The sequence below is a fragment of the Coturnix japonica genome, unplaced genomic scaffold, assembly GCF_054131305.1.
Source record: "Coturnix japonica strain WE unplaced genomic scaffold, WE-NBRP24 Scf089, whole genome shotgun sequence".
NCBI classification, from domain to species: Eukaryota; Metazoa; Chordata; class Aves; order Galliformes; family Phasianidae; genus Coturnix; species Coturnix japonica.
This window is the reverse complement of record NW_028188992.1, coordinates 366013-376046: the sequence shown is the minus strand read 5'-3', so window position 1 is coordinate 376046 and position 10034 is coordinate 366013. Positions and strand designations below refer to the sequence as shown.

Below are 10034 nucleotides of genomic sequence, written 5' to 3'. Positions count from 1 at the left end.
AGATGGGGGCGGGGCGGGGTTGGGTTTGAAAATAGGGGCAAATTGTGTTTGAAAATGGGCAAATTGTGTTTGAAAATGGGCAAATTGGGTTTGAAAATAGGGGGCAAATATCAGAGTCTGAAAATAGGGGGCAAATCGTGTTTGAAAATAGGGGGCAAATCTATGTCTGAAAATGGGCAAATTGTGTTTGAAAATAGGGGGCAAATTGTGTTTGAAAATGGGCAAGTTGGGTTTGAAAATAGGGGGCAAATATCAGAGTCTGAAAATGGGCAAATTGTGTCTGAAAATAGGGGGCAAATCTGTGTTTGAAAATAGGGGGCAAATCCGTGTCTGAAAATAGGGGGCAAATTGTGTTTGAAAATAGGGGGCGAATATCGGAGTCTGAAAATAGGGGCAAATCTGTGTCTGAAAATAGGGGGCAAATTGTGTTAGAAAATAGGGGGCAAATATCGGTGTCTGAAAATAGGGGGCAAATCCGTGTCTGAAAATAGGGGGCGAATATCAGAGTCTGAAAATAGGGGGCAAATTGTGTTTGAAAATAGGGGGCAAATATCAGAGTCTGAAAATGGGCAAATTGTGTTTGAAAATAGGGGGCAAATTAGGTCTGAAAACAGGGGGCAAATATCAATGTCTGAAAATGGGGGGCAAATTGTGTTTGAAAATAGGGGGCAAATCCACGTCTGAAAATGGGCAAATTGCATCTGAAAATAGGGGGCAAATCTGTGTTTGAAAATAGGGGGCAAATTAGGTCTGAAAACAGGGGGCAAATATCAATGTCTGAAAATGGGGGGCAAATTGTGTTAGAAAATAGGGGGCGAATATCGGAGTCTGAAAATAGGGGGCAAATTGTGTTAGAAAATAGGGGGCAAATATTGGTGTCTGAAAATAGGGGGCGAATATCGGAGTCTGAAAATAGGGGGCAAATAGCAGAGTGAAAATAGGGGGCAAATTGTATTTGAAAATGGGCAAATTGTGTTTGAAAATAGGGGGCAAATTGTGTTTGAAAATAGGGGGCAAATATCAGAGTCTGAAAATGGGCAAATTGTGTTTGAAAATAGGGGGCAAATCCACGTCTGAAAATGGGGGGCAGCGCTGTGACCCCCAAATGAGCACAGAGCTTCATTTCAAAATGGGGGGCAGCTCTGCGTCTGAAAATAGGGGGCAAATCCACGTCTGAAAATTGGGGGCAAATCTGATGCCCCCAGTTGGGGGCAGCGCAGTGTCTGAAAATAGGGGGCAAATAAAGGGGGGGGGGTAAATCCGTGTCTGAAAATGGGGGGGGGGGCAAATCCAGAGCCCCCAAAATCGGGGCGCAGCGCAATGTCCTGAAATGGGGCGCAATGGTCTGGGGCTGAAAATAGGGCGCAGATCAGGGGCTGAAAATAGGGCGCAATGAAAGGGCTGAAAATAGGGGGGGAGGGGGCGTAAAATGGAGTGGGGGGGGGAGGGGCTGAAGGGGGGGGAGGGGTCGTGGGGGGGGGAGGGGCAAAGTCGCCTGGAGTGTCTGAAAATCCGGCGCAGCGCTGGGCTGGAAATGGGGGCGTTTGAAAATAGGAAGCTGAATGTTGCGCAAATGTCCGTCATTTACGGGCCCCCCCCCCGCCCCCCCCCCAGCGTCGTGTTGTCGCTTTATGGGGGGGGGGGGGAGGAAGGAAGCGCCGTTTGTCCCCGTGTCCCCTCGGAGGGAAATGGGGGGGGGGGCGGGGGGGGGGCACGCAAATGGAATGTCAGCAATGGGGGGGGGGGGGGACACATGGAAGGGGGGGGGGGGGTAAGGAATGGAGCCAATGTGGGGCCTTGGGGGGGGCACATAAGGGGTGTCAGCAATGGGGGGGGGGGGGACATAAAAAGGGGGGGGGGCACATAAGGAATGGAGCCAATGTGGGGCTTTGGGGGGGGGGCACATAAAGGGGGGGGGGCATAAAAAGGGGGGGGGCACATAAGGAATGGAGCCAATATGGGGCTTTGGGGGGGGCACATAAGGGGTGTCAGCAATGGGGGGGGGGGGGACATAAAAAGGGGGGGGGGCACATAAGGAATGGAGCCAATGTGGGGCCTTGGGGGGGGGCACATAAAGGGGGGGGGGCATAAAAAGGGGGGGGCACATAAAGAATGGAGCCAATATGGGGGGGGGGACATAGGGGGTGTCAGCAATGGGGGGGGGACACACATAGTGTCACCATTATGGGGGGGGGGGGGACATAAAGAATGGAGCCACTATGGGGGGGGGGTGGGACATAGGGGGTGTCACCAATGGGGGGGGGGCACATAAGGAATGGAGCCAACGTGGGGCCTTGGGGGGGGGGCACATAAAGGGTGTCACCAATGGGGGGGGGGACACACATAGTGTCACCATTATGGGGGGGGGGGGACATAAAGAATGGAGCCACTATGGGGGGGGGTGGGACATAAGGGGTGTCATCAATGGGGGGGGGGGGCACATAAGGAATGGAGCCAATGTGGGGCCTTGGGGGGGCACATAAAGGGTGTCATCAATGGGTGGGGGGACATAAAGAATGGAGACACTATGGGGGGGGGGACATAAGGGGTGTCACAAATGGGGGGGGGGACATAAGAAGGGGGGGGGGCACATAAGGGGTGTCACCACTATGGAGGGGGGACATCATAAGTGGTGTCACCAATGGGGGGGGGACAAAAAAAGGGGGGGGGGGCACATAAGGAATGGAGCCAGTATGGGGGGGGGAGACACACATAGTGTCACCATTATGGGGGGGGACGACATAAGGAGAGTCAACACTATGGGGGGGGGGCACATAAGGGGTGTCACCATTGGGGGGGGGGACACATAAAAGGGGGGGGCACATAAAGTGGGGGGCACATAGGGGGTGTCATCACTATGGGGGGGGTACAAAGGGGGGGGGCACATAAGGGGTGTCATCACTATGGGGGGGGACATAGAAGGGGGGGGCACATAAAGTGGGGGGCACATAGGGGGTGTCATCACTATGGGGGGGGTACAAAGGGGGGGGCACATAAGGGGTGTCATCACTATGGGGGGGGGACACACATAAAAGGGGGGGGCACATAAAGTGGGGGGCACATAGGGGGTGTCACCAATGGGGGGGGGACATAAAGGGGGGGGGGCACATAAGGAATGGAGCCACTGGGGGGGGGGACACACAAAAGGGGGGGGGGCACATAAAGTGGGGGGCACATAGGGGGTGTCATCATTATGGGGGGGGGCACATAAGGGGTGTCACCAATGGGGGGGGGGCATAGAAAGGGGGGGGGGGGGCAAATAAGGAATGGAGCCAATATGGGGCTGGGGGGGGGGCACATAGAATGGGGGGGGGGGCACATATGGGGTGTCATCACTATGGGGGGGGGGGCTGTTTATAGGGCCCCCATTTATCCCTATGGGGTCGATTCGGTGTCACTCCTGGTTGGGTTTAATGGACAACGAGGGGGGGGGGGGGGTGGTTGCGTGTCCCCCCCCCCCCCAAACAATCCCCCCCCCCCCCCATGGGAGGGAACAGGCGAGTCCGAATCCGGGCAGGAAGGAACGGGGTTATAAATAGGAGACAACGGGATGGGGGGGGATGGGGGGGGGCGTGGGAAGGGGAAGGATGTGGGGGGGGGGGGGGGGGGTGGCATAATGGGGGGAGGGGGGGTATAAAGGGGGGGGGATGGGGGTATAAAGCAGGGGGGGCTATAAAGGGGGGTATAAAGGGGGGGTAGAATGGGGGTGAGGGGGGTTATAAAGGGGGAGGAGGGTATAAAGGGGGGGTATAAAGGGGGGGGATGGGGGTATAAAGGGGGGGGCATAAAGGGGGGGAGGGCATAAATGGGGGGTGTAAAGGGGGGGAATGGGGGTATAATGGGGGGAGGGGGGGTATAAAGGGGGGGGAAGGCATAAAGGGGGGGGTATAGATGGGGGTATAAATGGGGGGGGTATAAAGGGGGCAGAGCATAAAGGGGGGGCATATAGGGGGGGTTAAAAGGGGGGGGATTGGGGGTATAAAGGAGGGGGATGGGGTGTATAAGGGGGTGGGCACAAAGGGGGGTATAAAGGGGGAGGATTAGGGGTATAAAGGGGAAGGATGGGGGGTACAAAGGGGGGAGGGGGGGTGGGGGGGGGTTATAATGGGGGGAGGGGGGTATAAAAGGGGGGGGATTATAAAGGGGGGGGATGGGGGTATAAAGGGGGATTAGGGTATAAATGGGGGGGAGGGGGTTATAAAGGTGGGGAGGGTATAAAGGGGGGGGGATAGGGGGGTATAATGGGGGATGTAAAGGGGGGGGTATAACGGGGGGAGAGGGGGGTATAAATGGGGGGGGTAAGGAGGGTCTAAAGGGGGGAGTGGGGGTATAATGGGGGGGAGGGGGGTATAACGGGGGGAGGGGGGATATTAAGGGGGGGGCATAAAGGGGGCAGGTATAAAGGGGGGGGGATTGGGGGTATAAAGGGGGGGATGGGGGGTATAAAGGGGGGGAGGGCATAAATTGAGGGTATAAAGGGGGGAGATGGGGGTATAAAGGGGGGGGGATTGGGGGTATAAAGGAGGGGGGGTTATAAAGGGGGGGGGGGTATAGATGGGGGGAGATGGGGGTATAAAGGGGGGGGTATAAATGGGGGGCTATTATGGGGGGTGTAAAGGGGGGGAGGACATAAAGGGGGGTATAAAGGGGGGGGATGGGGGTATAATGGGGGGGAGGGGGGTATAAAGGTGGGGGAGGGCATAAAGGGGGGGGGAGGGGGATATAGATGGGGGTATAAAGGGGGGGGTATAAAGGGGGGAGAGCATAAAGGGGGGGTATAAAGGGGGGGTTTAAAAGGGGGGGTTTAAAAGGGGGGGATTGGGGGTATAAAGAGGGGGGATGAGGGTATAAAGGGGGTGGAGGGGGGTATATTGGGGGTTGTAAAGGGGGGGAGGGTATAAAGGGGGGGGGTGGGGGGTATAAAGGGGGGGGATGGGGGTATAAAGGGTGGGAGGGGGGTATAAATGGGGGGTATAAAGGGGGGTTGGGGGTATAAAGGGGGGATTATAAAGGGGGGAGGGGGGTATTAAGGGGGGGTTTATAAGGGGGGGGATTGGGGGTATAAAGGGGGGCGGATGGGGGTATAGATGGGGGTATAAAGGGGGGGTATAAAGGGGGAGAGCATAAAGGGGGGGTATAAAGGGGAGGGGGCATAAAGGGGGGCGATGGGGGGTATAAAGGGGGGGATGGGTGTATAAATGGGGGTTATAAAGGGGGGGATGGGGGTATAAAGGAGGGGGGGGTAATAAATGGAGGGAGGGGGGTATAAACGGGGATTAGGGTATAAATGGGGGGGAGGGGGGTATAAAGGTGGGGAGGGTATAAATGGGGGGGGATAGGGGGGTATAATGGGGGGGGTGTAAAGGGGGGTGGTATAAAGGGGGGAGAGGGGGGTATAAATGGGGGGGGTAAGGAGGGTCTAAAGGGGGGAGTGGGGGTATAATGGGGGGGAGGGGAGTATAATGGGGGGAGGGGGGATATAAAGGGGGGGGCATAAAGGGGGCAGGTATAAAGGGGGGGGGATTGGGGATATAAAGGGGGGGATGGGGGGTATAAAGGGGGGGAGGGCATAAATTGAGGGTATAAAGGGGGGAGATGGGGGTATAAAGGGGCGGGGATTGGGGGTATAAAGGAGGAGGGGGTTATAAAGGGGGGTATAAAGGGGGGGGGTGGGGGTATAGATGGGGGGAGATGGGGGTATAAAGGGTGGGGTATAAAGGGGGGGCTATTATGGGGGGTGTAAAGGGGGGGAGGACATAAAGGGGGGTATAAAGGGGGGGGATGGGGGTATAATGGGGGGGAGGGGGGTATAAAGGTGGGGGAGGGCATAAAGGGGGGGGGGATGGGGGTATAAAGAGGGGGGTATAAAAGGGGGGGCATAAAGGGGGGGGCTGGGGGTATAAAGGGGGGCAGCAAGAAGGGGAAATGGGGGTTGGGGAGGGATGGGGGGCTGGGGGCTTATGGAGACATATAGGAACAGGGATGGCAGCTTATAGGGACATATAGGAACAGGGATGGCAGCTTATGGGGACATATAGGAACAGGGATGGCAGCTTATAGGGACATATAGGAACAGGGATGGCAGCTTATGGGGACATATAGGAACAGGGATGGCAGCTTATAGGGACATATAGGGACAGGGATGGCAGCTTATAGGGACATATAGGGACAGGGATGGCAGCTTATGGGGACATATAGGAACAGGGATGGCAGCTTATGGGGACATATAGGGGCAGGGATGGCAGCTTATAGGGACATATAGGAACAGGGATGGCAGCTTATAGGGACATATAGAAACAGGGATGGCAGCTTATAGGGGACATATAGAAACAGGGATGGCAGCTTATAGGGACATATAGGAACAGGGATGGCAGCTTATAGGGACATATAGGGACAGGGATGGCAGCTTATAGGGCCATATAGGAACAGGGATGGCAGCTTATAGGGACATATAGGAACAGGGATGGCACCATAGGGACATATAGGAACAGGGATGGCAGCTTATAGGGACATATAGGAACAGGGATGGCAGCTTATGGGGACATATAGGGACAGGGATGGCAGCTTATGGGGACATATAGGGACAGGGATGGCAGCTTATAGGGACATATAGGAACAGGGATGGCAGCTTATGGGGACATATAGGGGCAGGGATGGCAGCTTATAGGGACATATAGGAACAGGGATGGCAGCTTATAGGGACATATAGGAACAGGGATGGCAGCTTATGGGGACATATAGGAACAGGGATGGGAGCTTATAGGGGACATATAGGGACAGGGATGGCAGCTTATAGGGACATATAGGAACAGGGATGGCAGCTTATGGGGACATATAGGAACAGGGATGGCAGCTTATGGGGACATATAGGAACAGGGATGGCAGCTTATGGGGCCATATAGGAACAGGGATGGCACCTTATGGGGACATATAGGAACAGGGATGGCAGCTTATGGGGACATATAGGAACAGGGATGGCAGCTTATAGGGACATATAGGAACAGGGATGGCACCATAGGGACATATAGGAACAGGGATGGCAGCTTATGGGGACATATAGGAACAGGGATGGCAGCTTATAGGGATATATAGGAACAGGGATGGCAGCTTATAGGGACATATAGGAACAGGGATGGCAGCTTATGGGGACATATAGGAACAGGGATGGCAGCTTATGGGGACATATAGGAACAGGGATGGCAGCTTATAGGGATATATATGAACAGGGATGGCAGCTTATAGGGACATATAGGAACAGGGATGGCAGCTTATGGGGACATATAGGAACAGGGATGGCAGCTTATAGGGACATATAGGGACAGGGATGGCAGCTTATAGGGACATTAAGGGACAGGGATGGCAGCTTATAGGGACATATAGGAACAGGGATGGCAGCTTATGGGGACATATAGGGACAGGGATGGCAGCTTATAGGGACATATAGGAACAGGGATGGCAGCTTATGGGGACATATAGGAACAGGGATGGCACCCTATGGGGCCATATAGGAACAGGGATGGCAGCTTATGGGGACATATAGGAACAGGGATGGCAGCTTATGGGGACATATAGGAACAGGGATGGCAGCTTATGGGGACATATAGGAACAGGGATGGCAGCTTATGGGGACATATAGGAACAGGGATGGCAGCTTATATGGACATATAGGAACAGGGATGGCAGCTTATGGGGACATATAGGAACAGGGATGGCAGCTTATGGGGACATATAGGAACAGGGATGGCAGCTTATGGGGACATATAGGAACAGGGATGGCACCATAGGGACATATAGGAACAGGGATGGCAGCTTATAGGGACATATAGGAACAGGGATGGCAGCTTATAGGGCCATATAGGAACAGGGATGGCAGCTTATGGGGACATATAGGAACAGGGATGGCAGCTTATGGGGACATATAGGAACAGGGATGGCAGCTTATAGGGATATATATGAACAGGGATGGCAGCTTATAGGGACATATAGGAACAGGGATGGCAGCTTATGGGGACATATAGGAACAGGGATGGCAGCTTATAGGGACATATAGGGACAGGGATGGCAGCTTATAGGGACATTAAGGGACAGGGATGGCAGCTTATAGGGACATATAGGAACAGGGATGGCAGCTTATGGGGACATATAGGGACAGGGATGGCAGCTTATAGGGACATATAGGAACAGGGATGGCAGCTTATGGGGACATATAGGAACAGGGATGGCACCCTATGGGGCCATATAGGAACAGGGATGGCAGCTTATGGGGACATATAGGAACAGGGATGGCAGCTTATGGGGACATATAGGAACAGGGATGGCAGCTTATGGGGACATATAGGAACAGGGATGGCAGCTTATGGGGACATATAGGAACAGGGATGGCAGCTTATATGGACATATAGGAACAGGGATGGCAGCTTATGGGGACATATAGGAACAGGGATGGCAGCTTATGGGGACATATAGGAACAGGGATGGCAGCTTATGGGGACATATAGGAACAGGGATGGCACCATAGGGACATATAGGAACAGGGATGGCAGCTTATAGGGACATATAGGAACAGGGATGGCAGCTTATAGGGCCATATAGGAACAGGGATGGCAGCTTATGGGGACATATAGGAACAGGGATGGCAGCTTATGGGGACATATAGGAACAGGGATGGCAGCTTATAGGGCCATATAGGAACAGGGATGGCAGCTTATGGGGCCATATAGGAACAGGGATGGCACCATAGGGACATATAGGAACAGGGATGGCACCATAGGGACATATAGGAACAGGGATGGCAGCTTATGGGGACATATAGGAACAGGGATGGCAGCTTATGGGGACATATAGGAGCAGGGATGGCAGCTTATAGGGACATATAGGAACAGGGACGGCAGCTTATAGGGACATATAGGAACAGGGATGGCAGCTTATGGGGCCATATAGGAACAGGGATGGCACCATAGGGCCATATAGGAACAGGGATGGCACCATAGGGACATATAGGAACAGGGATGGCAGCTTATGGGGACATATAGGAACAGGGATGGCAGCTTATGGGGACATATAGGGACAGGGATGGCAGCTTATGGGGACATATAGGAACAGGGATGGCAGCTTATGGGGACATATAGGAACAGGGATGGCAGCTTATAGGGACATATAGGAACAGGGATGGCAGCTTATGGGGACATATAGGAACAGGGATGGCAGCTTATAGGGACATATAGGAACAGGGATGGCAGCTTATGGGGACATATAGGGGCAGGGATGGCAGCTTATAGGGACATATAGGAACAGGGATGGCAGCTTATAGGGACATATAGGAACAGGGATGGCAGCTTATGGGGACATATAGGAACAGGGATGGGAGCTTATAGGGGACATATAGGGACAGGGATGGCAGCTTATAGGGACATATAGGAACAGGGATGGCAGCTTATGGGGACATATAGGAACAGGGATGGCAGCTTATGGGGACATATAGGAACAGGGATGGCAGCTTATGGGGCCATATAGGAACAGGGATGGCACCTTATGGGGACATATAGGAACAGGGATGGCAGCTTATGGGGACATATAGGAACAGGGATGGCAGCTTATAGGGACATATAGGAACAGGGATGGCACCATAGGGACATATAGGAACAGGGATGGCAGCTTATGGGGACATATAGGAACAGGGATGGCAGCTTATAGGGATATATAGGAACAGGGATGGCAGCTTATAGGGACATATAGGAACAGGGATGGCAGCTTATGGGGACATATAGGAACAGGGATGGCAGCTTATGGGGACATATAGGAACAGGGATGGCAGCTTATAGGGATATATATGAACAGGGATGGCAGCTTATAGGGACATATAGGAACAGGGATGGCAGCTTATGGGGACATATAGGAACAGGGATGGCAGCTTATAGGGACATATAGGGACAGGGATGGCAGCTTATAGGGACATTAAGGGACAGGGATGGCAGCTTATAGGGACATATAGGAACAGGGATGGCAGCTTATGGGGACATATAGGGACAGGGATG

The 10034-nt window shown here is 53.7% G+C and overlaps 1 long non-coding RNA gene across 1 annotated transcript; it reads left to right on the top strand.

The window, feature by feature from the left end:
* Positions 1 to 32: 32 nt before the first annotated feature.
* Positions 33 to 1109, top strand: LOC146751465 (uncharacterized). Its single transcript, XR_014941527.1, has 2 exons — positions 33 to 269; positions 341 to 1109. It is a non-coding gene; the product is annotated as an uncharacterized LOC146751465 (long non-coding RNA).
* The last annotated feature ends 8925 nt before the right edge of the window (positions 1110 to 10034 follow it).